General features: G+C 45.0%; 18 non-coding genes across 18 annotated transcripts; all 18 read right to left on the bottom strand.

The window, feature by feature from the left end:
* Nucleotides 1-142: 142 nt before the first annotated feature.
* Nucleotides 143-333, bottom strand: LOC141199830 (U2 spliceosomal RNA). The gene has a single exon (XR_012271572.1). It is a non-coding gene; the product is annotated as a U2 spliceosomal RNA (small nuclear RNA).
* Nucleotides 334-1,453: 1,120 nt separating this feature from the next.
* On the bottom strand, nt 1,454-1,644 carry LOC141199829 (U2 spliceosomal RNA). Its single transcript, XR_012271571.1, has one exon. It is a non-coding gene; the product is annotated as a U2 spliceosomal RNA (small nuclear RNA).
* A 1,122-nt stretch (nt 1,645-2,766) lies between these two features.
* LOC141199828 (U2 spliceosomal RNA) lies at nt 2,767-2,957 on the bottom strand. The gene has a single exon (XR_012271570.1). It is a non-coding gene; the product is annotated as a U2 spliceosomal RNA (small nuclear RNA).
* A 1,119-nt stretch (nt 2,958-4,076) lies between these two features.
* LOC141199827 (U2 spliceosomal RNA) lies at nt 4,077-4,267 on the bottom strand. Its single transcript, XR_012271569.1, has one exon. It is a non-coding gene; the product is annotated as a U2 spliceosomal RNA (small nuclear RNA).
* Nucleotides 4,268-5,386: 1,119 nt separating this feature from the next.
* LOC141199825 (U2 spliceosomal RNA) lies at nt 5,387-5,577 on the bottom strand. Its single transcript, XR_012271568.1, has one exon. It is a non-coding gene; the product is annotated as a U2 spliceosomal RNA (small nuclear RNA).
* A 1,122-nt stretch (nt 5,578-6,699) lies between these two features.
* On the bottom strand, nt 6,700-6,890 carry LOC141199824 (U2 spliceosomal RNA). The gene has a single exon (XR_012271567.1). It is a non-coding gene; the product is annotated as a U2 spliceosomal RNA (small nuclear RNA).
* A 1,123-nt stretch (nt 6,891-8,013) lies between these two features.
* Nucleotides 8,014-8,204, bottom strand: LOC141199823 (U2 spliceosomal RNA). Its single transcript, XR_012271566.1, has one exon. It is a non-coding gene; the product is annotated as a U2 spliceosomal RNA (small nuclear RNA).
* Nucleotides 8,205-9,323: 1,119 nt separating this feature from the next.
* On the bottom strand, nt 9,324-9,514 carry LOC141201235 (U2 spliceosomal RNA). Its single transcript, XR_012272803.1, has one exon. It is a non-coding gene; the product is annotated as a U2 spliceosomal RNA (small nuclear RNA).
* A 1,120-nt stretch (nt 9,515-10,634) lies between these two features.
* Nucleotides 10,635-10,825, bottom strand: LOC141200432 (U2 spliceosomal RNA). The gene has a single exon (XR_012272153.1). It is a non-coding gene; the product is annotated as a U2 spliceosomal RNA (small nuclear RNA).
* A 1,121-nt stretch (nt 10,826-11,946) lies between these two features.
* LOC141200451 (U2 spliceosomal RNA) lies at nt 11,947-12,137 on the bottom strand. The gene has a single exon (XR_012272171.1). It is a non-coding gene; the product is annotated as a U2 spliceosomal RNA (small nuclear RNA).
* A 1,121-nt stretch (nt 12,138-13,258) lies between these two features.
* Nucleotides 13,259-13,449, bottom strand: LOC141199822 (U2 spliceosomal RNA). The gene has a single exon (XR_012271565.1). It is a non-coding gene; the product is annotated as a U2 spliceosomal RNA (small nuclear RNA).
* Nucleotides 13,450-14,573: 1,124 nt separating this feature from the next.
* On the bottom strand, nt 14,574-14,764 carry LOC141199821 (U2 spliceosomal RNA). Its single transcript, XR_012271564.1, has one exon. It is a non-coding gene; the product is annotated as a U2 spliceosomal RNA (small nuclear RNA).
* A 1,121-nt stretch (nt 14,765-15,885) lies between these two features.
* On the bottom strand, nt 15,886-16,076 carry LOC141199820 (U2 spliceosomal RNA). Its single transcript, XR_012271563.1, has one exon. It is a non-coding gene; the product is annotated as a U2 spliceosomal RNA (small nuclear RNA).
* A 1,119-nt stretch (nt 16,077-17,195) lies between these two features.
* On the bottom strand, nt 17,196-17,386 carry LOC141199818 (U2 spliceosomal RNA). Its single transcript, XR_012271561.1, has one exon. It is a non-coding gene; the product is annotated as a U2 spliceosomal RNA (small nuclear RNA).
* A 1,122-nt stretch (nt 17,387-18,508) lies between these two features.
* On the bottom strand, nt 18,509-18,699 carry LOC141199817 (U2 spliceosomal RNA). The gene has a single exon (XR_012271560.1). It is a non-coding gene; the product is annotated as a U2 spliceosomal RNA (small nuclear RNA).
* A 1,123-nt stretch (nt 18,700-19,822) lies between these two features.
* LOC141199816 (U2 spliceosomal RNA) lies at nt 19,823-20,013 on the bottom strand. Its single transcript, XR_012271559.1, has one exon. It is a non-coding gene; the product is annotated as a U2 spliceosomal RNA (small nuclear RNA).
* Nucleotides 20,014-21,132: 1,119 nt separating this feature from the next.
* Nucleotides 21,133-21,323, bottom strand: LOC141201224 (U2 spliceosomal RNA). The gene has a single exon (XR_012272792.1). It is a non-coding gene; the product is annotated as a U2 spliceosomal RNA (small nuclear RNA).
* A 1,120-nt stretch (nt 21,324-22,443) lies between these two features.
* LOC141199814 (U2 spliceosomal RNA) lies at nt 22,444-22,634 on the bottom strand. Its single transcript, XR_012271558.1, has one exon. It is a non-coding gene; the product is annotated as a U2 spliceosomal RNA (small nuclear RNA).
* Nucleotides 22,635-22,671: the final 37 nt, after the last annotated feature.

Below are 22,671 nucleotides of genomic sequence, written 5' to 3'. Positions count from 1 at the left end.
GCTTCTGCAACTTTTAACATGAAAAATCCAATGAGGAGAAGAAAAGCAAAGCCAAAGAGTCCATCCCAAAATTCGACAAACAAGCAAAATGAACAAAAAGCATTGAATTCAATTCTTTCTGATTTTAGAAACTGCATTAAAGAAGGGGTGCACCGGTCCTGGAGATACTGCAATACCAGGTCAATGCGTGGAGTGGACAGAGCAAGCTCTTTTTCCATCTCCCTGTTCTAAAAATCCATTTAATATATGGTCCCCAGATAGGGGACGTATCAGATATTAAACTGATAAGAACAGATACTACACTTGATCTTAGCCAAAAGGCCGAGAAGCGATAACCAGAATTGGTTTCCGACTACGGTGCCACCCAAGGATTCTGCAAAGTCCATTTGTGGAGATGGCCACCTGGACTCCCGTTAAGAAGACATGCTGTCAACCTCTAGATCCCTCACATGCCTGCACTTTTCGGCTTGCTGCTGCTGCAATCCACGCGTTTTAGATCTGCATAACTCCACCTCTTTTAGCACAGTACCCTCAACCCCCGGCTGTTCCCACCCGCCTCAACACCGTTGGAAGGGAGGAGAACCAATTAAGGCGGGGGGGGGGTGGAACGAGCAACTGTCTACCCTTAGCAGGAGGGTTGCTGATTAATTACCTCTCCTGCTGCTGCTGCTGCTGGCTGTCCAGCAGCAGACTGAAGGTGGCTGCTGCTGTGCGCAGGTATATAAAGGCTCAGAGCCTATTATGACACGCGCAGCCAGCGTTCCATTGCCACATTCCGTCTACTGCAGGCGGGATACCTGGATGGCTGAATGTCACTGAGAAGCTCACAGAGACCGCCATAAGCAACAGTTTAAAAGAATGCCACAGACTAATCAACCAAACTTTTTGGGTTGGTTTCTCTTTTATAGTCTGCAGGCATTAAATGAAAGAAGTCAGTGTTCCAGCAGAGGGAGACAACGTTTCAGAAAAGGCATTGTAGCAAACCAAAAAAGAAATTTTAAGCGCAGCAGAGTAACCAGCTCACATACCTGTTAGCTCAGGTGAGTTTAAAAGGCTGCTGTTGATAACAAGGGCATTTGCTAAATAGATGGTGTGTGTGCAACAATATACTGAAAGGTCAATTATATTGTGCAGCTTATCTCACCACCTGTAGTTATTTAGGTGAAAGCTCCAAAATGCTTGCCTAATATGTCTGTTTATCCAAAAGAAGTATAGAGGGAGAGCTAGATAGATAGCATTGCATTACATTACATTACATGGCAATGCAATGCACAGTTGCTGAAGTTGAACCAAAATGAGCTTGTCATCTGGCTTCTGCAACTTTTAACATGAAAAATCCAATGAGGAGAAGAAAAGCAAAGCCAAAGAGTCCATCCCAAAATCCGACAAACAAGCAAAATGAACAAAAAGCATTGAATTCAATTCTTTCTAAATTTAAGAAACTGCATTAAAGAAGGGGTGCACCGGTCCTGGAGATACTGCAATACCAGGTCAATGCGTGGAGTGGACAGAGCAAGCTCTTTTTCCATCTCCCTGTTCTAAAAATCCATTTAATATATGGTCCCCAGATAGGGGACGTATCAGATATTAAACTGATAAGAACAGATACTACACTTGATCTTAGCCAAAAGGCCGAGAAGCGATAACCAGAATTGGTTTCCGACTACGGTGCCACCCAAGGATTCTGAAAAGTCCATTTGTGGAGATGGCCACCTGGACTCCCGTTAAGAAGACATGCTGTCAACCTCTAGATCCCTCACATGCCTGCACTTTTCGGCTTGCTGCTGCTGCAATCCACGCGTTTTAGATCTGCATAACTCCACCTCTTTTAGCACAGTACCCTCAACCCCCGGCTGTTCCCACCCGCCTCAACACCGTTGGAAGGGAGGAGAACCAATTAAGGCGGGGGGGGGGGGTGGAACGAGCAGCTGTCTACCCTTAGCAGGAGGGTTGCTGATTAATTACCTCTCCTGCTGCTGCTGCTGCTGGCTGTCCAGCAGCAGACTGAAGGTGGCTGCTGCTGTGCGCAGGTATATAAAGGCTCAGAGCCTATTATGACACGCGCAGCCAGCGTTCCATTGCCACATTCCGTCTACTGCAGGCGGGATACCTGGATGGCTGAATGTCACTGAGAAGCTCACAGAGACCGCCATAAGCAACAGTTTAAAAGAATGCCACAGACTAATCAACCAAACTATTTGGGTTGGTTTCTCTTTTATAGTCTGCAGGCATTAAATGAAAGAAGTCAGTGTTCCAGCAGAGGGAGACAACGTTTCAGAAAAGGCATTGTAGCAAACCAAAAAAGAAATTTTAAGCGCAGCAGAATAACCAGCTCACATACCTGTTAGCTCAGGTGAGTTTAAAAGGCTGCTGTTGATAACAAGGGCATTTGCTAAATAGATGGTGTGTGTGCAACAATATACTGAAAGGTCAATTATATTGTGCAGCTTATCTCACCACCTGTAGTTATTTAGGTGAAAGCTCCAAAATGCTTGCCTAATATGTCTGTTTATCCAAAAGGAAGTATAGAGGGAGAGCTAGATAGATAGCATTGCATTACATTACATTACATGGCAATGCAATGCACAGTTGCTGAAGTTGAACCAAAATGAGCTTGTCATCTGGCTTCTGCAACTTTTAACATGAAAAATCCAATGAGGAGAAGAAAAGCAAAGCCAAAGAGTCCATCCCAAAATCCGACAAACAAGCAAAATTAACAAAAAGCATTGAATTCAATTCTTTCTGATTTTAGAAACTGCATTAAAGAAGGGGTGCACCGGTCCTGGAGATACTGCAATACCAGGTCAATGCGTGGAGTGGACAGAGCAAGCTCTTTTTCCATCTCCCTGTTCTAAAAATCCATTTAATATATGGTCCCCAGATAGGGGACGTATCAGATATTAAACTGATAAGAACAGATACTACACTTGATCTTAGCCAAAAGGCCGAGAAGCGATAACCAGAATTGGTTTCCGACTACGGTGCCACCCAAGGATTCTGAAAAGTCCATTTGTGGAGATGGCCACCTGGACTCCCGTTAAGAAGACATGCTGTCAACCTCTAGATCCCTCACATGCCTGCACTTTTCGGCTTGCTGCTGCTGCAATCCACGCGTTTTAGATCTACATAACTCCACCTCTTTTAGCACAGTACCCTCAACCCCCGGCTGTTCCCACCCGCCTCAACACCGTTGGAAGGGAGGAGAACCAATTAAGGCGGGGGGGGGTGGAACGAGCAGCTGTCTACCCTTAGCAGGAGGGTTGCTGATTAATTACCTCTCCTGCTGCTGCTGCTGCTGGCTGTCCAGCAGCAGACTGAAGGTGGCTGCTGCTGTGCGCAGGTATATAAAGGCTCAGAGCCTATTATGACACGCGCAGCCAGCGTTCCATTGCCACATTCCGTCTACTGCAGGCGGGATACCTGGATGGCTGAATGTCACTGAGAAGCTCACAGAGACCGCCATAAGCAACAGTTTAAAAGAATGCCACAGACTAATCAACCAAACTTTTTGGGTTGGTTTCTCTTTTATAGTCTGCAGGCATTAAATGAAAGAAGTCAGTGTTCCAGCAGAGGGAGACAACGTTTCAGAAAAGGCATTGTAGCAAACCAAAAAAGAAATTTTAAGCGCAGCAGAGTAACCAGCTCACATACCTGTTAGCTCAGGTGAGTTTAAAAGGCTGCTGTTGATAACAAGGGCATTTGCTAAATAGATGGTGTGTGTGCAACAATATACTGAAAGGTCAATTATATTGTGCAGCTTATCTCACCACCTGTAGTTATTTAGGTGAAAGCTCCAAAATGCTTGCCTAATATGTCTGTTTATCCAAAAGGAAGTATAGAGGGAGAGCTAGATAGATAGCATTGCATTACATTACATTACATGGCAATGCAATGCACAGTTGCTGAAGTTGAACCAAAATGAGCTTGTCATCTGGCTTCTGCAACTTTTAACATGAAAAATCCAATGAGGAGAAGAAAAGCAAAGCCAAAGAGTCCATCCCAAAATCCGACAAACAAGCAAAATGAACAAAAAGCATTGAATTCAATTCTTTCTGATTTTAGAAACTGCATTAAAGAAGGGGTGCACCGGTCCTGGAGATACTGCAATACCAGGTCAATGCGTGGAGTGGACAGAGCAAGCTCTTTTTCCATCTCCCTGTTCTAAAAATCCATTTAATATATGGTCCCCAGATAGGGGACGTATCAGATATTAAACTGATAAGAACAGATACTACACTTGATCTTAGCCAAAAGGCCGAGAAGCGATAACCAGAATTGGTTTCCGACTACGGTGCCACCCAAGGATTCTGAAAAGTCCATTTGTGGAGATGGCCACCTGGACTCCCATTAAGAAGACATGCTGTCAACCTCTAGATCCCTCACATGCCTGCACTTTTCGGCTTGCTGCTGCTGCAATCCACGCGTTTTAGATCTGCATAACTCCACCTCTTTTAGCACAGTACCCTCAACCCCCGGCTGTTCCCACCCGCCTCAACACCGTTGGAAGGGAGGAGAACCAATTAAGGCGGGGGGGGGTGGAACGAGCAGCTGTCTACCCTTAGCAGGAGGGTTGCTGATTAATTACCTCTCCTGCTGCTGCTGCTGCTGGCTGTCCAGCAGCAGACTGAAGGTGGCTGCTGCTGTGCCCAGGTATATAAAGGCTCAGAGCCTATTATGACACGCGCAGCCAGCGTTCCATTGCCACATTCCGTCTACTGCAGGCGGGATACCTGGATGGCTGAATGTCACTGAGAAGCTCACAGAGACCGCCATAAGCAACAGTTTAAAAGAATGCCACAGACTAATCAACCAAACTTTTTGGGTTGGTTTCTCTTTTATAGTCTGCAGGCATTAAATGAAAGAAGTCAGTGTTCCAGCAGAGGGAGACAACGTTTCAGAAAAGGCATTGTAGCAAACCAAAAAAGAAATTTTAAGCGCAGCAGAGTAACCAGCTCACATACCTGTTAGCTCAGGTGAGTTTAAAAGGCTGCTGTTGATAACAAGGGCATTTGCTAAATAGATGGTGTGTGTGCAACAATATACTGAAAGGTCAATTATATTGTGCAGCTTATCTCACCACCTGTAGTTATTTAGGTGAAAGCTCCAAAATGCTTGCCTAATATGTCTGTTTATCCAAAAGGAAGTATAGAGGGAGAGCTAGATAGATAGCATTGCATTACATTACATTACATGGCAATGCAATGCACAGTTGCTGAAGTTGAACCAAAATGAGCTTGTCATCTGGCTTCTGCAACTTTTAACATGAAAAATCCAATGAGGAGAAGAAAAGCAAAGCCAAAGAGTCCATCCCAAAATCCGACAAACAAGCAAAATGAACAAAAAGCATTGAATTCAATTCTTTCTGATTTTAGAAACTGCATTAAAGAAGGGGTGCACCGGTCCTGGAGATACTGCAATACCAGGTCAATGCGTGGAGTGGACAGAGCAAGCTCTTTTTCCATCTCCCTGTTCTAAAAATCCATTTAATATATGGTCCCCAGATAGGGGACGTATCAGATATTAAACTGATAAGAACAGATACTACACTTGATCTTAGCCAAAAGGCCGAGAAGCGATAACCAGAATTGGTTTCCGACTACGATGCCACCCAAGGATTCTGAAAAGTCCATTTGTGGAGATGGCCACCTGGACTCCCGTTAAGAAGACATGCTGTCAACCTCTAGATCCCTCACATGCCTGCACTTTTCGGCTTGCTGCTGCTGCAATCCACGCGTTTTAGATCTGCATAACTCCACCTCTTTTAGCACAGTACCCTCAACCCCCGGCTGTTCCCACCCGCCTCAACACCGTTGGAAGGGAGGAGAACCAATTAAGGCGGGGGGGGGGGGTGGAACGAGCAGCTGTCTACCCTTAGCAGGAGGGTTGCTGATTAATTACCTCTCCTGCTGCTGCTGCTGCTGGCTGTCCAGCAGCAGACTGAAGGTGGCTGCTGCTGTGCGCAGGTATATAAAGGCTCAGAGCCTATTATGACACGCGCAGCCAGCGTTCCATTGCCACATTCCGTCTACTGCAGGCGGGATACCTGGATGGCTGAATGTCACTGAGAAGCTCACAGAGACCGCCATAAGCAACAGTTTAAAAGAATGCCACAGACTAATCAACCAAACTTTTTGGGTTGGTTTCTCTTTTATAGTCTGCAGGCATTAAATGAAAGAAGTCAGTGTTCCAGCAGAGGGAGACAACGTTTCAGAAAAGGCATTGTAGCAAACCAAAAAAGAAATTTTAAGCGCAGCAGAGTAACCAGCTCACATACCTGTTAGCTCAGGTGAGTTTAAAAGGCTGCTGTTGATAACAAGGGCATTTGCTAAATAGATGGTGTGTGTGCAACAATATACTGAAAGGTCAATTATATTGTGCAGCTTATCTCACCACCTGTAGTTATTTAGGTGAAAGCTCCAAAATGCTTGCCTAATATGTCTGTTTATCCAAAAGGAAGTATAGAGGGAGAGCTAGATAGATAGCATTGCATTACATTACATTACATGGCAATGCAATGCACAGTTGCTGAAGTTGAACCAAAATGAGCTTGTCATCTGGCTTCTGCAACTTTTAACATGAAAAATCCAATGAGGAGAAGAAAAGCAAAGCCAAAGAGTCCATCCCAAAATCCGACAAACAAGCAAAATGAATAAAAAGCATTGAATTCAATTCTTTCTGATTTTAGAAACTGCATTAAAGAAGGGGTGCACCGGTCCTGGAGATACTGCAATACCAGGTCAATGCGTGGAGTGGACAGAGCAAGCTCTTTTTCCATCTCCCTGTTCTAAAAATCCATTTAATATATGGTCCCCAGATAGGGGACGTATCAGATATTAAACTGATAAGAACAGATACTACACTTGATCTTAGCCAAAAGGCCGAGAAGCGATAACCAGAATTGGTTTCCGACTACGGTGCCACCCAAGGATTCTGAAAAGTCCATTTGTGGAGATGGCCACCTGGACTCCCGTTAAGAAGACATGCTGTCAACCTCTAGATCCCTCACATGCCTGCACTTTTCGGCTTGCTGCTGCTGCAATCCACGCGTTTTAGATCTGCATAACTCCACCTCTTTTAGCACAGTACCCTCAACCCCCGGCTGTTCCCACCCGCCTCAACACCGTTGGAAGGGAGGAGAACCAATTAAGGCGGGGGGGGGGGGGTGGAACGAACAGCTGTCTACCCTTAGCAGGAGGGTTGCTGATTAATTACCTCTCCTGCTGCTGCTGCTGCTGGCTGTCCAGCAGCAGACTGATGGTGGCTGCTGCTGTGCGCAGGTATATAAAGGCTCAGAGCCTATTATGACACGCGCAGCCAGCGTTCCATTGCCACATTCCGTCTACTGCAGGCGGGATACCTGGATGGCTGAATGTCACTGAGAAGCTCACAGAGACCGCCATAAGCAACAGTTTAAAAGAATGCCACAGACTAATCAACCAAACTTTTTGGGTTGGTTTCTCTTTTATAGTCTGCAGGCATTAAATGAAAGAAGTCAGTGTTCCAGCAGAGGGAGACAACGTTTCAGAAAAGGCATTGTAGCAAACAAAAAAAGAAATTTTAAGCGCAGCAGAGTAACCAGCTCACATACCTGTTAGCTCAGGTGAGTTTAAAAGGCTGCTGTTGATAACAAGGGCATTTGCTAAATAGATGGTGTGTGTGCAACAATATACTGAAAGGTCAATTATATTGTGCAGCTTATCTCACCACCTGTAGTTATTTAGGTGAAAGCTCCAAAATGCTTGCCTAATATGTCTGTTTATCCAAAAGGAAGTATAGAGGGAGAGCTAGATAGATAGCATTGCATTACATTACATTACATGGCAATGCAATGCACAGTTGCTGAAGTTGAACCAAAATGAGCTTGTCATCTGGCTTCTGCAACTTTTAACATGAAAAATCCAATGAGGAGAAGAAAAGCAAAGCCAAAGAGTCCATCCCAAAATCCGACAAACAAGCAAAATGAACAAAAAGCATTGAATTCAATTCTTTCTGATTTTAGAAACTGCATTAAAGAAGGGGTGCACCGGTCCTGGAGATACTGCAATACCAGGTCAATGCGTGGAGTGGACAGAGCAAGCTCTTTTTCCATCTCCCTGTTCTAAAAATCCATTTAATATATGGTCCCCAGATAGGGGACGTATCAGATATTAAACTGATAAGAACAGATACTACACTTGATCTTAGCCAAAAGGCCGAGAAGCGATAACCAGAATTGGTTTCCGACTACGGTGCCACCCAAGGATTCTGAAAAGTCCATTTGTGGAGATGGCCACCTGGACTCCCGTTAAGAAGACATGCTGTCAACCTCTAGATCCCTCACATGCCTGCACTTTTCGGCTTGCTGCTGCTGCAATCCACGCGTTTTAGATCTGCATAACTCCACCTCTTTTAGCACAGTACCCTCAACCCCCGGCTGTTCCCACCCGCTTCAACACCGTTGGAAGGGAGGAGAACCAATTAAGGCGGGGGGGGGTGGAACGAGCAGCTGTCTACCCTTAGCAGGAGGGTTGCTGATTAATTACCTCTCCTGCTGCTGCTGCTGCTGGCTGTCCAGCAGCAGACTGAAGGTGGCTGCTGCTGTGCGCAGGTATATAAAGGCTCAGAGCCTATTATGACACGCGCAGCCAGCGTTCCATTGCCACATTCCGTCTACTGCAGGCGGGATACCTGGATGGCTGAATGTCACTGAGAAGCTCACAGAGACCGCCATAAGCAACAGTTTAAAAGAATGCCACAGACTAATCAACCAAACTTTTTGGGTTGGTTTCTCTTTTATAGTCTGCAGGCATTAAATGAAAGAAGTCAGTGTTCCAGCAGAGGGAGACAACGTTTCAGAAAAGGCATTGTAGCAAACCAAAAAAGAAATTTTAAGCGCAGCAGAGTAACCAGCTCACATACCTGTTAGCTCAGGTGAGTTTAAAAGGCTGCTGTTGATAACAAGGGCATTTGCTAAATAGATGGTGTGTGTGCAACAATATACTGAAAGGTCAATTATATTGTGCAGCTTATCTCACCACCTGTAGTTATTTAGGTGAAAGCTCCAAAATGCTTGCCTAATATGTCTGTTTATCCAAAAGGAAGTATAGAGGGAGAGCTAGATAGATAGCATTGCATTACATTACATTACATGGCAATGCAATGCACAGTTGCTGAAGTTGAACCAAAATGAGCTTGTCATCTGGCTTCTGCAACTTTTAACATGAAAAATCCAATGAGGAGAAGAAAAGCAAAGCCAAAGAGTCCATCCCAAAATCCGACAAACAAGCAAAATGAACAAAAAGCATTGAATTCAATTCTTTCTGATTTTAGAAACTGCATTAAAGAAGGGGTGCACCGGTCCTGGAGATACTGCAATACCAGGTCAATGCGTGGAGTGGACAGAGCAAGCTCTTTTTCCATCTCCCTGTTCTAAAAATCCATTTAATATATGGTCCCCAGATAGGGGACATATCAGATATTAAACTGATAAGAACAGATACTACACTTGATCTTAGCCAAAAGGCCGAGAAGCGATAACCAGAATTGGTTTCCGACTACGGTGCCACCCAAGGATTCTGAAAAGTCCATTTGTGGAGATGGCCACCTGGACTCCCGTTAAGAAGACATGCTGTCAACCTCTAGATCCCTCACATGCCTGCACTTTTCGGCTTGCTGCTGCTGCAATCCACGCGTTTTAGATCTGCATAACTCCACCTCTTTTAGCACAGTACCCTCAACCCCCGGCTGTTCCCACCCGCCTCAACACCGTTGGAAGGGAGGAGAACCAATTAAGGCGGGGGGGGGGTGGAACGAGCAGCTGTCTACCCTTAGCAGGAGGGTTGCTGATTAATTACCTCTCCTGCTGCTGCTGCTGCTGGCTGTCCAGCAGCAGACTGAAGGTGGCTGCTGCTGTGCGCAGGTATATAAAGGCTCAGAGCCTATTATGACACGCGCAGCCAGCGTTCCATTGCCACATTCCGTCTACTGCAGGCGGGATACCTGGATGGCTGAATGTCACTGAGAAGCTCACAGAGACCGCCATAAGCAACAGTTTAAAAGAATGCCACAGACTAATCAACCAAACTTTTTGGGTTGGTTTCTCTTTTATAGTCTGCAGGCATTAAATGAAAGAAGTCAGTGTTCCAGCAGAGGGAGACAACGTTTCAGAAAAGGCATTGTAGCAAACCAAAAAAGAAATTTTAAGCGCAGCAGAGTAACCAGCTCACATACCTGTTAGCTCAGGTGAGTTTAAAAGGCTGCTGTTGATAACAAGGGCATTTGCTAAATAGATGGTGTGTGTGCAACAATATACTGAAAGGTCAATTATATTGTGCAGCTTATCTCACCACCAGTAGTTATTTAGGTGAAAGCTCCAAAATGCTTGCCTAATATGTCTGTTTATCCAAAAGGAAGTATAGAGGGAGAGCTAGATAGATAGCATTGCATTACATTACATTACATGGCAATGCAATGCACAGTTGCTGAAGTTGAACCAAAATGAGCTTGTCATCTGGCTTCTGCAACTTTTAACATGAAAAATCCAATGAGGAGAAGAAAAGCAAAGCCAAAGAGTCCATCCCAAAATCCGACAAACAAGCAAAATGAACAAAAAGCATTGAATTCAATTCTTTCTGATTTTAGAAACTGCATTAAAGAAGGGGTGCACCGGTCCTGGAGATACTGCAATACCAGATCAATGCGTGGAGTGGACAGAGCAAGCTCTTTTTCCATCTCCCTGTTCTAAAAATCCATTTAATATATGGTCCCCAGATAGGGGACGTATCAGATATTAAACTGATAAGAACAGATACTACACTTGATCTTAGCCAAAAGGCCGAGAAGCGATAACCAGAATTGGTTTCCGACTACGGTGCCACCCAAGGATTCTGAAAAGTCCATTTGTGGAGATGGCCACCTGGACTCCCGTTAAGAAGACATGCTGTCAACCTCTAGATCCCTCACATGCCTGCACTTTTCGGCTTGCTGCTGCTGCAATCCACGCGTTTTAGATCTGCATAACTCCACCTCTTTTAGCACAGTACCCTCAACCCCCGGCTGTTCCCACCCGCCTCAACATCGTTGGAAGGGAGGAGAACCAATTAAGGCGGGGGGGGGGGTGGAACGAGCAGCTGTCTACCCTTAGCAGGAGGGTTGCTGATTAATTACCTCTCCTGCTGCTGCTGCTGCTGGCTGTCCAGCAGCAGACTGAAGGTGACTGCTGCTGTGCGCAGGTATATAAAGGCTCAGAGCCTATTATGACACGCGCAGCCAGCGTTCCATTGCCACATTCCGTCTACTGCAGGCGGGATACCTGGATGGCTGAATGTCACTGAGAAGCTCACAGAGACCGCCATAAGCAACAGTTTAAAAGAATGCCACAGACTAATCAACCAAACTTTTTGGGTTGGTTTCTCTTTTATAGTCTGCAGGCATTAAATGAAAGAAGTCAGTGTTCCAGCAGAGGGAGACAACGTTTCAGAAAAGGCATTGTAGCAAACCAAAAAATAAATTTTAAGCGCAGCAGAGTAACCAGCTCACATACCTGTTAGCTCAGGTGAGTTTAAAAGGCTGCTGTTGATAACAAGGGCATTTGCTAAATAGATGGTGTGTATGCAACAATATACTGAAAGGTCAATTATATTGTGCAGCTTATCTCACCACCTGTAGTTATTTAGGTGAAAGCTCCAAAATGCTTGCCTAATATGTCTGTTTATCCAAAAGGAAGTATAGAGGGAGAGCTAGATAGATAGCATTGCATTACATTACATTACATGGCAATGCAATGCACAGTTGCTGAAGTTGAACCAAAATGAGCTTGTCATGTGGCTTCTGCAACTTTTAACATGAAAAATCCAATGAGGAGAAGAAAAGCAAAGCCAAAGAGTCCATCCCAAAATCCGACAAACAAGCAAAATGAACAAAAATCATTGAATTCAATTCTTTCTGATTTTAGAAACTGCATTAAAGAAGGGGTGCACCGGTCCTGAAGATACTGCAATACCAGGTCAATGCGTGGAGTGGACAGAGCAAGCTCTTTTTCCATCTCCCTGTTCTAAAAATCCATTTAATATATGGTCCCCAGATAGGGGACGTATCAGATATTAAACTGATAAGAACAGATACTACACTTGATCTTAGCCAAAAGGCCGAGAAGCGATAACCAGAATTGGTTTCCGACTACGGTGCCACCCAAGGATTCTGAAAAGTCCATTTGTGGAGATGGCCACCTGGACTCCCGTTAAGAAGACATGCTGTCAACCTCTAGATCCCTCACATGCCTGCACTTTTCGGCTTGCTGCTGCTGCAATCCACGCGTTTTAGATCTGCATAACTCCACCTCTTTTAGCACAGTACCCTCAACCCCCGGCTGTTCCCACCCGCCTCAACACCGTTGGAAGGGAGGAGAACCAATTAAGGCGGGGGGGGGGGTGGAACGAGCAGCTGTCTACCCTTAGCAGGAGGGTTGCTGATTAATTACCTCTCCTGCTGCTGCTGCTGCTGGCTGTCCAGCAGCAGACTGAAGGTGGCTGCTGCTGTGCGCAGGTATATAAAGGCTCAGAGCCTATTATGACACGCGCAGCCAGCGTTCCATTGCCACATTCCGTCTACTGCAGGCGGGATACCTGGATGGCTGAATGTCACTGAGAAGCTCACAGAGACCGCCATAAGCAACAGTTTAAAAGAATGCCACAGACTAATCAACCAAACTTTTTGGGTTGGTTTCTCTTTTATAGTCTGCAGGCATTAAATGAAAGAAGTCAGTGTTCCAGCAGAGGGAGACAACGTTTCAGAAAAGGCATTGTAGCAAACCAAAAAAGAAATTTTAAGCGCAGCAGAGTAACCAGCTCACATACCTGTTAGCTCAGGTGAGTTTAAAAGGCTGCTGTTGATAACAAGGGCATTTGCTAAATAGATGGTGTGTGTGCAACAATATACTGAAAGGTCAATTATATTGTGCAGCTTATCTCACCACCTGTAGTTATTTAGGTGAAAGCTCCAAAATGCTTGCCTAATATGTCTGTTTATCCAAAAGGAAGTATAGAGGGAGAGCTAGATAGATAGCATTGCATTACATTACATTACATGGCAATGCAATGCACAGTTGCTGAAGTTGAACCAAAATGAGCTTGTCATCTGGCTTCTGCAACTTTTAACATGAAAAATCCAATGAGGAGAAGAAAAGCAAAGCCAAAGAGTCCATCCCAAAATCCGACAAACAAGCAAAATGAACAAAAAGCATTGAATTCAATTCTTTCTGATTTTAGAAACTGCATTAAAGAAGGGGTGCACCGGTCCTGGAGATACTGCAATACCAGGTCAATGCGTGGAGTGGACAGAGCAAGCTCTTTTTCCATCTCCCTGTTCTAAAAATCCATTTAATATATGGTCCCCAGATAGGGGACGTATCAGATATTAAACTGATAAGAACAGATACTACACTTGATCTTAGCCAAAAGGCCGAGAAGCGATAACCAGAATTGGTTTCCGACTACGGTGCCACCCAAGGATTCTGAAAAGTCCATTTGTGGAGATGGCCACCTGGACTCCCGTTAAGAAGACATGCTGTCAACCTCTAGATCCCTCACATGCCTGCACTTTTCGGCTTGCTGCTGCTGCAATCCACGCGTTTTAGATCTGCATAACTCCACCTCTTTTAGCACAGTACCCTCAACCCCCGGCTGTTCCCACCCGCCTCAACACCGTTGGAAGGGAGGAGAACCAATTAAGGCGGGGTGGGGGGGGGTGGAACGAGCAGCTGTCTACCCTTAGCAGGAGGGTTGCTGATTAATTACCTCTCCTGCTGCTGCTGCTGCTGGCTGTCCAGCAGCAGACTGAAGGTGGCTGCTGCTGTGCGCAGGTATATAAAGGCTCAGAGCCTATTATGACACGCGCAGCCAGCGTTCCATTGCCACATTCCGTCTACTGCAGGCGGGATACCTGGATGGCTGAATGTCACTGAGAAGCTCACAGAGACCGCCATAAGCAACAGTTTAAAAGAATGCCACAGACTAATCAACCAAACTTTTTGGGTTGGTTTCTCTTTTATAGTCTGCAGGCATTAAATGAAAGAAGTCAGTGTTCCAGCAGAGGGAGACAACGTTTCAGAAAAGGCATTGTAGCAAACCAAAAAAGAAATTTTAAGCGCAGCAGAGTAACCAGCTCACATACCTGTTAGCTCAGGTGAGTTTAAAAGGCTGCTGTTGATAACAAGGGCATTTGCTAAATAGATGGTGTGTGTGCAACAATATACTGAAAGGTCAATTATATTGTGCAGCTTATCTCACCACCTGTAGTTATTTAGGTGAAAGCTCCAAAATGCTTGCCTAATATGTCTGTTTATCCAAAAGGAAGTATAGAGGGAGAGCTAGATAGATAGCATTGCATTACATTACATTACATGGCAATGCAATGCACAGTTGCTGAAGTTGAACCAAAATGAGCTTGTCATCTGGCTTCTGCAACTTTTAACATGAAAAATCCAATGAGGAGAAGAAAAGCAAAGCCAAAGAGTCCATCCCAAAATCCGACAAACAAGCAAAATGAACAAAAAGCATTGAATTCAATTCTTTCTGATTTTAGAAACTGCATTAAAGAAGGGGTGCACCGGTCCTGGAGATACTGCAATACCAGGTCAATGCGTGGAGTGGACAGAGCAAGCTCTTTTTCCATCTCCCTGTTCTAAAAATCCATTTAATATATGGTCCCCAGATAGGGGACGTATCAGATATTAAACTGATAAGAACAGATACTACACTTGATCTTAGCCAAAAGGCCGAGAAGCGATAACCAGAATTGGTTTCCGACTACGGTGCCACCCAAGGATTCTGAAAAGTCCATTTGTGGAGATGGCCACCTGGACTCCCGTTAAGAAGACATGCTGTCAACCTCTAGATCCCTCACATGCCTGCACTTTTCGGCTTGCTGCTGCTGCAATCCACGCGTTTTAGATCTGCATAACTCCACCTCTTTTAGCACAGTACCCTCAACCCCCGGCTGTTCCCACCCGCCTCAACACCGTTGGAAGGGAGGAGAACCAATTAAGGCGGGGGGGGGGGTGGAACGAGCAGCTGTCTACCCTTAGCAGGAGGGTTGCTGATTAATTACCTCTCCTGCTGCTGCTGCTGCTGGCTGTCCAGCAGCAGACTGAAGGTGGCTGCTGCTGTGCGCAGGTATATAAAGGCTCAGAGCCTATTATGACACGCGCAGCCAGCGTTCCATTGCCACATTCCGTCTACTGCAGGCGGGATACCTGGATGGCTGAATGTCACTGAGAAGCTCACAGAGACCGCCATAAGCAACAGTTTAAAAGAATGCCACAGACTAATCAACCAAACTTTTTGGGTTGGTTTCTCTTTTATAGTCTGCAGGCATTAAATGAAAGAAGTCAGTGTTCCAGCAGAGGGAGACAACGTTTCAGAAAAGGCATTGTAGCAAACCAAAAAAGAAATTTTAAGCGCAGCAGAGTAACCAGCTCACATACCTGTTAGCTCAGGTGAGTTTAAAAGGCTGCTGTTGATAACAAGGGCATTTGCTAAATAGATGGTGTGTGTGCAACAATATACTGAAAGGTCAATTATATTGTGCAGCTTATCTCACCACCTGTAGTTATTTAGGTGAAAGCTCCAAAATGCTTGCCTAATATGTCTGTTTATCCAAAAGGAAGTATAGAGGGAGAGCTAGATAGATAGCATTGCATTACATTACATTACATGGCAATGCAATGCACAGTTGCTGAAGTTGAACCAAAATGAGCTTGTCATCTGGCTTCTGCAACTTTTAACATGAAAAATCCAATGAGGAGAAGAAAAGCAAAGCCAAAGAGTCCATCCCAAAATCCGACAAACAAGCAAAATGAACAAAAAGCATTGAATTCAATTCTTTCTGATTTTAGAAACTGCATTAAAGAAGGGGTGCACCGGTCCTGGAGATACTGCAATACCAGGTCAATGCGTGGAGTGGACAGAGCAAGCTCTTTTTCCATCTCCCTGTTCTAAAAATCCATTTAATATATGGTCCCCAGATAGGGGACGTATCAGATATTAAACTGATAAGAACAGATACTACACTTGATCTTAGCCAAAAGGCCGAGAAGCGATAACCAGAATTGGTTTCCGACTACGGTGCCACCCAAGGATTCTGAAAAGTCCATTTGTGGAGATGGCCACCTGGACTCCCATTAAGAAGACATGCTGTCAACCTCTAGATCCCTCACATGCCTGCACTTTTCGGCTTGCTGCTGCTGCAATCCACGCGTTTTAGATCTGCATAACTCCACCTCTTTTAGCACAGTACCCTCAACCCCCGGCTGTTCCCACCCGCCTCAACACCGTTGGAAGGGAGGAGAACCAATTAAGGCGGGGGGGGGTGGAACGAGCAGCTGTCTACCCTTAGCAGGAGGGTTGCTGATTAATTACCTCTCCTGCTGCTGCTGCTGCTGGCTGTCCAGCAGCAGACTGAAGGTGGCTGCTGCTGTGCCCAGGTATATAAAGGCTCAGAGCCTATTATGACACGCGCAGCCAGCGTTCCATTGCCACATTCCGTCTACTGCAGGCGGGATACCTGGATGGCTGAATGTCACTGAGAAGCTCACAGAGACCGCCATAAGCAACAGTTTAAAAGAATGCCACAGACTAATCAACCAAACTTTTTGGGTTGGTTTCTCTTTTATAGTCTGCAGGCATTAAATGAAAGAAGTCAGTGTTCCAGCAGAGGGAGACAACGTTTCAGAAAAGGCATTGTAGCAAACCAAAAAAGAAATTTTAAGCGCAGCAGAGTAACCAGCTCACATACCTGTTAGCTCAGGTGAGTTTAAAAGGCTGCTGTTGATAACAAGGGCATTTGCTAAATAGATGGTGTGTGTGCAACAATATACTGAAAGGTCAATTATATTGTGCAGCTTATCTCACCACCTGTAGTTATTTAGGTGAAAGCTCCAAAATGCTTGCCTAATATGTCTGTTTATCCAAAAGGAAGTATAGAGGGAGAGCTAGATAGATAGCATTGCATTACATTACATTACATGGCAATGCAATGCACAGTTGCTGAAGTTGAACCAAAATGAGCTTGTCATCTGGCTTCTGCAACTTTTAACATGAAAAATCCAATGAGGAGAAGAAAAGCAAAGCCAAAGAGTCCATCCCAAAATCCGACAAACAAGCAAAATGAACAAAAAGCATTGAATTCAATTCTTTCTGATTTTAGAAACTGCATTAAAGAAGGGGTGCACCGGTCCTGGAGATACTGCAATACCAGGTCAATGCGTGGAGTGGACAGAGCAAGCTCTTTTTCCATCTCCCTGTTCTAAAAATCCATTTAATATATGGTCCCCAGATAGGGGACGTATCAGATATTAAACTGATAAGAACAGATACTACACTTGATCTTAGCCAAAAGGCCGAGAAGCGATAACCAGAATTGGTTTCCGACTACGATGCCACCCAAGGATTCTGAAAAGTCCATTTGTGGAGATGGCCACCTGGACTCCCGTTAAGAAGACATGCTGTCAACCTCTAGATCCCTCACATGCCTGCACTTTTCGGCTTGCTGCTGCTGCAATCCACGCGTTTTAGATCTGCATAACTCCACCTCTTTTAGCACAGTACCCTCAACCCCCGGCTGTTCCCACCCGCCTCAACACCGTTGGAAGGGAGGAGAACCAATTAAGGCGGGGGGGGGGGGTGGAACGAGCAGCTGTCTACCCTTAGCAGGAGGGTTGCTGATTAATTACCTCTCCTGCTGCTGCTGCTGCTGGCTGTCCAGCAGCAGACTGAAGGTGGCTGCTGCTGTGCGCAGGTATATAAAGGCTCAGAGCCTATTATGACACGCGCAGCCAGCGTTCCATTGCCACATTCCGTCTACTGCAGGCGGGATACCTGGATGGCTGAATGTCACTGAGAAGCTCACAGAGACCGCCATAAGCAACAGTTTAAAAGAATGCCACAGACTAATCAACCAAACTTTTTGGGTTGGTTTCTCTTTTATAGTCTGCAGGCATTAAATGAAAGAAGTCAGTGTTCCAGCAGAGGGAGACAACGTTTCAGAAAAGGCATTGTAGCAAACCAAAAAAGAAATTTTAAGCGCAGCAGAGTAACCAGCTCACATACCTGTTAGCTCAGGTGAGTTTAAAAGGCTGCTGTTGATAACAAGGGCATTTGCTAAATAGATGGTGTGTGTGCAACAATATACTGAAAGGTCAATTATATTGTGCAGCTTATCTCACCACCTGTAGTTATTTAGGTGAAAGCTCCAAAATGCTTGCCTAATATGTCTGTTTATCCAAAAGGAAGTATAGAGGGAGAGCTAGATAGATAGCATTGCATTACATTACATTACATGGCAATGCAATGCACAGTTGCTGAAGTTGAACCAAAATGAGCTTGTCATCTGGCTTCTGCAACTTTTAACATGAAAAATCCAATGAGGAGAAGAAAAGCAAAGCCAAAGAGTCCATCCCAAAATCCGACAAACAAGCAAAATGAATAAAAAGCATTGAATTCAATTCTTTCTGATTTTAGAAACTGCATTAAAGAAGGGGTGCACCGGTCCTGGAGATACTGCAATACCAGGTCAATGCGTGGAGTGGACAGAGCAAGCTCTTTTTCCATCTCCCTGTTCTAAAAATCCATTTAATATATGGTCCCCAGATAGGGGACGTATCAGATATTAAACTGATAAGAACAGATACTACACTTGATCTTAGCCAAAAGGCCGAGAAGCGATAACCAGAATTGGTTTCCGACTACGGTGCCACCCAAGGATTCTGAAAAGTCCATTTGTGGAGATGGCCACCTGGACTCCCGTTAAGAAGACATGCTGTCAACCTCTAGATCCCTCACATGCCTGCACTTTTCGGCTTGCTGCTGCTGCAATCCACGCGTTTTAGATCTGCATAACTCCACCTCTTTTAGCACAGTACCCTCAACCCCCGGCTGTTCCCACCCGCCTCAACACCGTTGGAAGGGAGGAGAACCAATTAAGGCGGGGGGGGGGGGGGGTGGAACGAACAGCTGTCTACCCTTAGCAGGAGGGTTGCTGATTAATTACCTCTCCTGCTGCTGCTGCTGCTGGCTGTCCAGCAGCAGACTGATGGTGGCTGCTGCTGTGCGCAGGTATATAAAGGCTCAGAGCCTATTATGACACGCGCAGCCAGCGTTCCATTGCCACATTCCGTCTACTGCAGGCGGGATACCTGGATGGCTGAATGTCACTGAGAAGCTCACAGAGACCGCCATAAGCAACAGTTTAAAAGAATGCCACAGACTAATCAACCAAACTTTTTGGGTTGGTTTCTCTTTTATAGTCTGCAGGCATTAAATGAAAGAAGTCAGTGTTCCAGCAGAGGGAGACAACGTTTCAGAAAAGGCATTGTAGCAAACAAAAAAAGAAATTTTAAGCGCAGCAGAGTAACCAGCTCACATACCTGTTAGCTCAGGTGAGTTTAAAAGGCTGCTGTTGATAACAAGGGCATTTGCTAAATAGATGGTGTGTGCAACAATATACTGAAAGGTCAATTATATTGTGCAGCTTATCTCACCACCTGTAGTTATTTAGGTGAAAGCTCCAAAATGCTTGCCTAATATGTCTGTTTATCCAAAAGGAAGTATAGAGGGAGAGCTAGATAGATAGCATTGCATTACATTACATTACATGGCAATGCAATGCACAGTTGCTGAAGTTGAACCAAAATGAGCTTGTCATCTGGCTTCTGCAACTTTTAACATGAAAAATCCAATGAGGAGAAGAAAAGCAAAGCCAAAGAGTCCATCCCAAAATCCGACAAACAAGCAAAATGAACAAAAAGCATTGAATTCAATTCTTTCTGATTTTAGAAACTGCATTAAAGAAGGGGTGCACCGGTCCTGGAGATACTGCAATACCAGGTCAATGCGTGGAGTGGACAGAGCAAGCTCTTTTTCCATCTCCCTGTTCTAAAAATCCATTTAATATATGGTCCCCAGATAGGGGACGTATCAGATATTAAACTGATAAGAACAGATACTACACTTGATCTTAGCCAAAAGGCCGAGAAGCGATAACCAGAATTGGTTTCCGACTACGGTGCCACCCAAGGATTCTGAAAAGTCCATTTGTGGAGATGGCCACCTGGACTCCCGTTAAGAAGACATGCTGTCAACCTCTAGATCCCTCACATGCCTGCACTTTTCGGCTTGCTGCTGCTGCAATCCACGCGTTTTAGATCTGCATAACTCCACCTCTTTTAGCACAGTACCCTCAACCCCCGGCTGTTCCCACCCGCTTCAACACCGTTGGAAGGGAGGAGAACCAATTAAGGCGGGGGGGGGTGGAACGAGCAGCTGTCTACCCTTAGCAGGAGGGTTGCTGATTAATTACCTCTCCTGCTGCTGCTGCTGCTGGCTGTCCAGCAGCAGACTGAAGGTGGCTGCTGCTGTGCGCAGGTATATAAAGGCTCAGAGCCTATTATGACACGCGCAGCCAGCGTTCCATTGCCACATTCCGTCTACTGCAGGCGGGATACCTGGATGGCTGAATGTCACTGAGAAGCTCACAGAGACCGCCATAAGCAACAGTTTAAAAGAATGCCACAGACTAATCAACCAAACTTTTTGGGTTGGTTTCTCTTTTATAGTCTGCAGGCATTAAATGAAAGAAGTCAGTGTTCCAGCAGAGGGAGACAACGTTTCAGAAAAGGCATTGTAGCAAACCAAAAAAGAAATTTTAAGCGCAGCAGAGTAACCAGCTCACATACCTGTTAGCTCAGGTGAGTTTAAAAGGCTGCTGTTGATAACAAGGGCATTTGCTAAATAGATGGTGTGTGTGCAACAATATACTGAAAGGTCAATTATATTGTGCAGCTTATCTCACCACCTGTAGTTATTTAGGTGAAAGCTCCAAAATGCTTGCCTAATATGTCTGTTTATCCAAAAGGAAGTATAGAGGGAGAGCTAGATAGATAGCATTGCATTACATTACATTACATGGCAATGCAATGCACAGTTGCTGAAGTTGAACCAAAATGAGCTTGTCATCTGGCTTCTGCAACTTTTAACATGAAAAATCCAATGAGGAGAAGAAAAGCAAAGCCAAAGAGTCCATCCCAAAATCCGACAAACAAGCAAAATGAACAAAAAGCATTGAATTCAATTCTTTCTGATTTTAGAAACTGCATTAAAGAAGGGGTGCACCGGTCCTGGAGATACTGCAATACCAGGTCAATGCGTGGAGTGGACAGAGCAAGCTCTTTTTCCATCTCCCTGTTCTAAAAATCCATTTAATATATGGTCCCCAGATAGGGGACATATCAGATATTAAACTGATAAGAACAGATACTACACTTGATCTTAGCCAAAAGGCCGAGAAGCGATAACCAGAATTGGTTTCCGACTACGGTGCCACCCAAGGATTCTGAAAAGTCCATTTGTGGAGATGGCCACCTGGACTCCCGTTAAGAAGACATGCTGTCAACCTCTAGATCCCTCACATGCCTGCACTTTTCGGCTTGCTGCTGCTGCAATCCACGCGTTTTAGATCTGCATAACTCCACCTCTTTTAGCACAGTACCCTCAACCCCCGGCTGTTCCCACCCGCCTCAACACCGTTGGAAGGGAGGAGAACCAATTAAGGCGGGGGGGGGGTGGAACGAGCAGCTGTCTACCCTTAGCAGGAGGGTTGCTGATTAATTACCTCTCCTGCTGCTGCTGCTGCTGGCTGTCCAGCAGCAGACTGAAGGTGGCTGCTGCTGTGCGCAGGTATATAAAGGCTCAGAGCCTATTATGACACGCGCAGCCAGCGTTCCATTGCCACATTCCGTCTACTGCAGGCGGGATACCTGGATGGCTGAATGTCACTGAGAAGCTCACAGAGACCGCCATAAGCAACAGTTTAAAAGAATGCCACAGACTAATCAACCAAACTTTTTGGGTTGGTTTCTCTTTTATAGTCTGCAGGCATTAAATGAAAGAAGTCAGTGTTCCAGCAGAGGGAGACAACGTTTCAGAAAAGGCATTGTAGCAAACCAAAAAAGAAATTTTAAGCGCAGCAGAGTAACCAGCTCACATACCTGTTAGCTCAGGTGAGTTTAAAAGGCTGCTGTTGATAACAAGGGCATTTGCTAAATAGATGGTGTGTGTGCAACAATATACTGAAAGGTCAATTATATTGTGCAGCTTATCTCACCACCAGTAGTTATTTAGGTGAAAGCTCCAAAATGCTTGCCTAATATGTCTGTTTATCCAAAAGGAAGTATAGAGGGAGAGCTAGATAGATAGCATTGCATTACATTACATTACATGGCAATGCAATGCACAGTTGCTGAAGTTGAACCAAAATGAGCTTGTCATCTGGCTTCTGCAACTTTTAACATGAAAAATCCAATGAGGAGAAGAAAAGCAAAGCCAAAGAGTCCATCCCAAAATGCGACAAACAAGCAAAATGAACAAAAAGCATTGAATTCAATTCTTTCTGATTTTAGAAACTGCATTAAAGAAGGGGTGCACCGGTCCTGGAGATACTGCAATACCAGGTCAATGCGTGGAGTGGACAGAGCAAGCTCTTTTTCCATCTCCCTGTTCTAAAAATCCATTTAATATATGGTCCCCAGATAGGGGACGTATCAGATATTAAACTGATAAGAACAGATACTACACTTGATCTTAGCCAAAAGGCCGAGAAGCGATAACCAGAATTGGTTTCCGACTACGGTGCCACCCAAGG

This window comes from Phyllobates terribilis, unplaced genomic scaffold, assembly GCF_046119375.1.
Source record: "Phyllobates terribilis strain yellow unplaced genomic scaffold, ASM4611937v1 Scaffold_108__1_contigs__length_5656254, whole genome shotgun sequence".
Lineage (NCBI taxonomy): Eukaryota > Metazoa > Chordata > Amphibia > Anura > Dendrobatidae > Phyllobates > Phyllobates terribilis.
The sequence above is the reverse complement of the archived record's forward strand: the minus strand, read 5'-3'. Positions and strand labels throughout refer to the sequence as shown.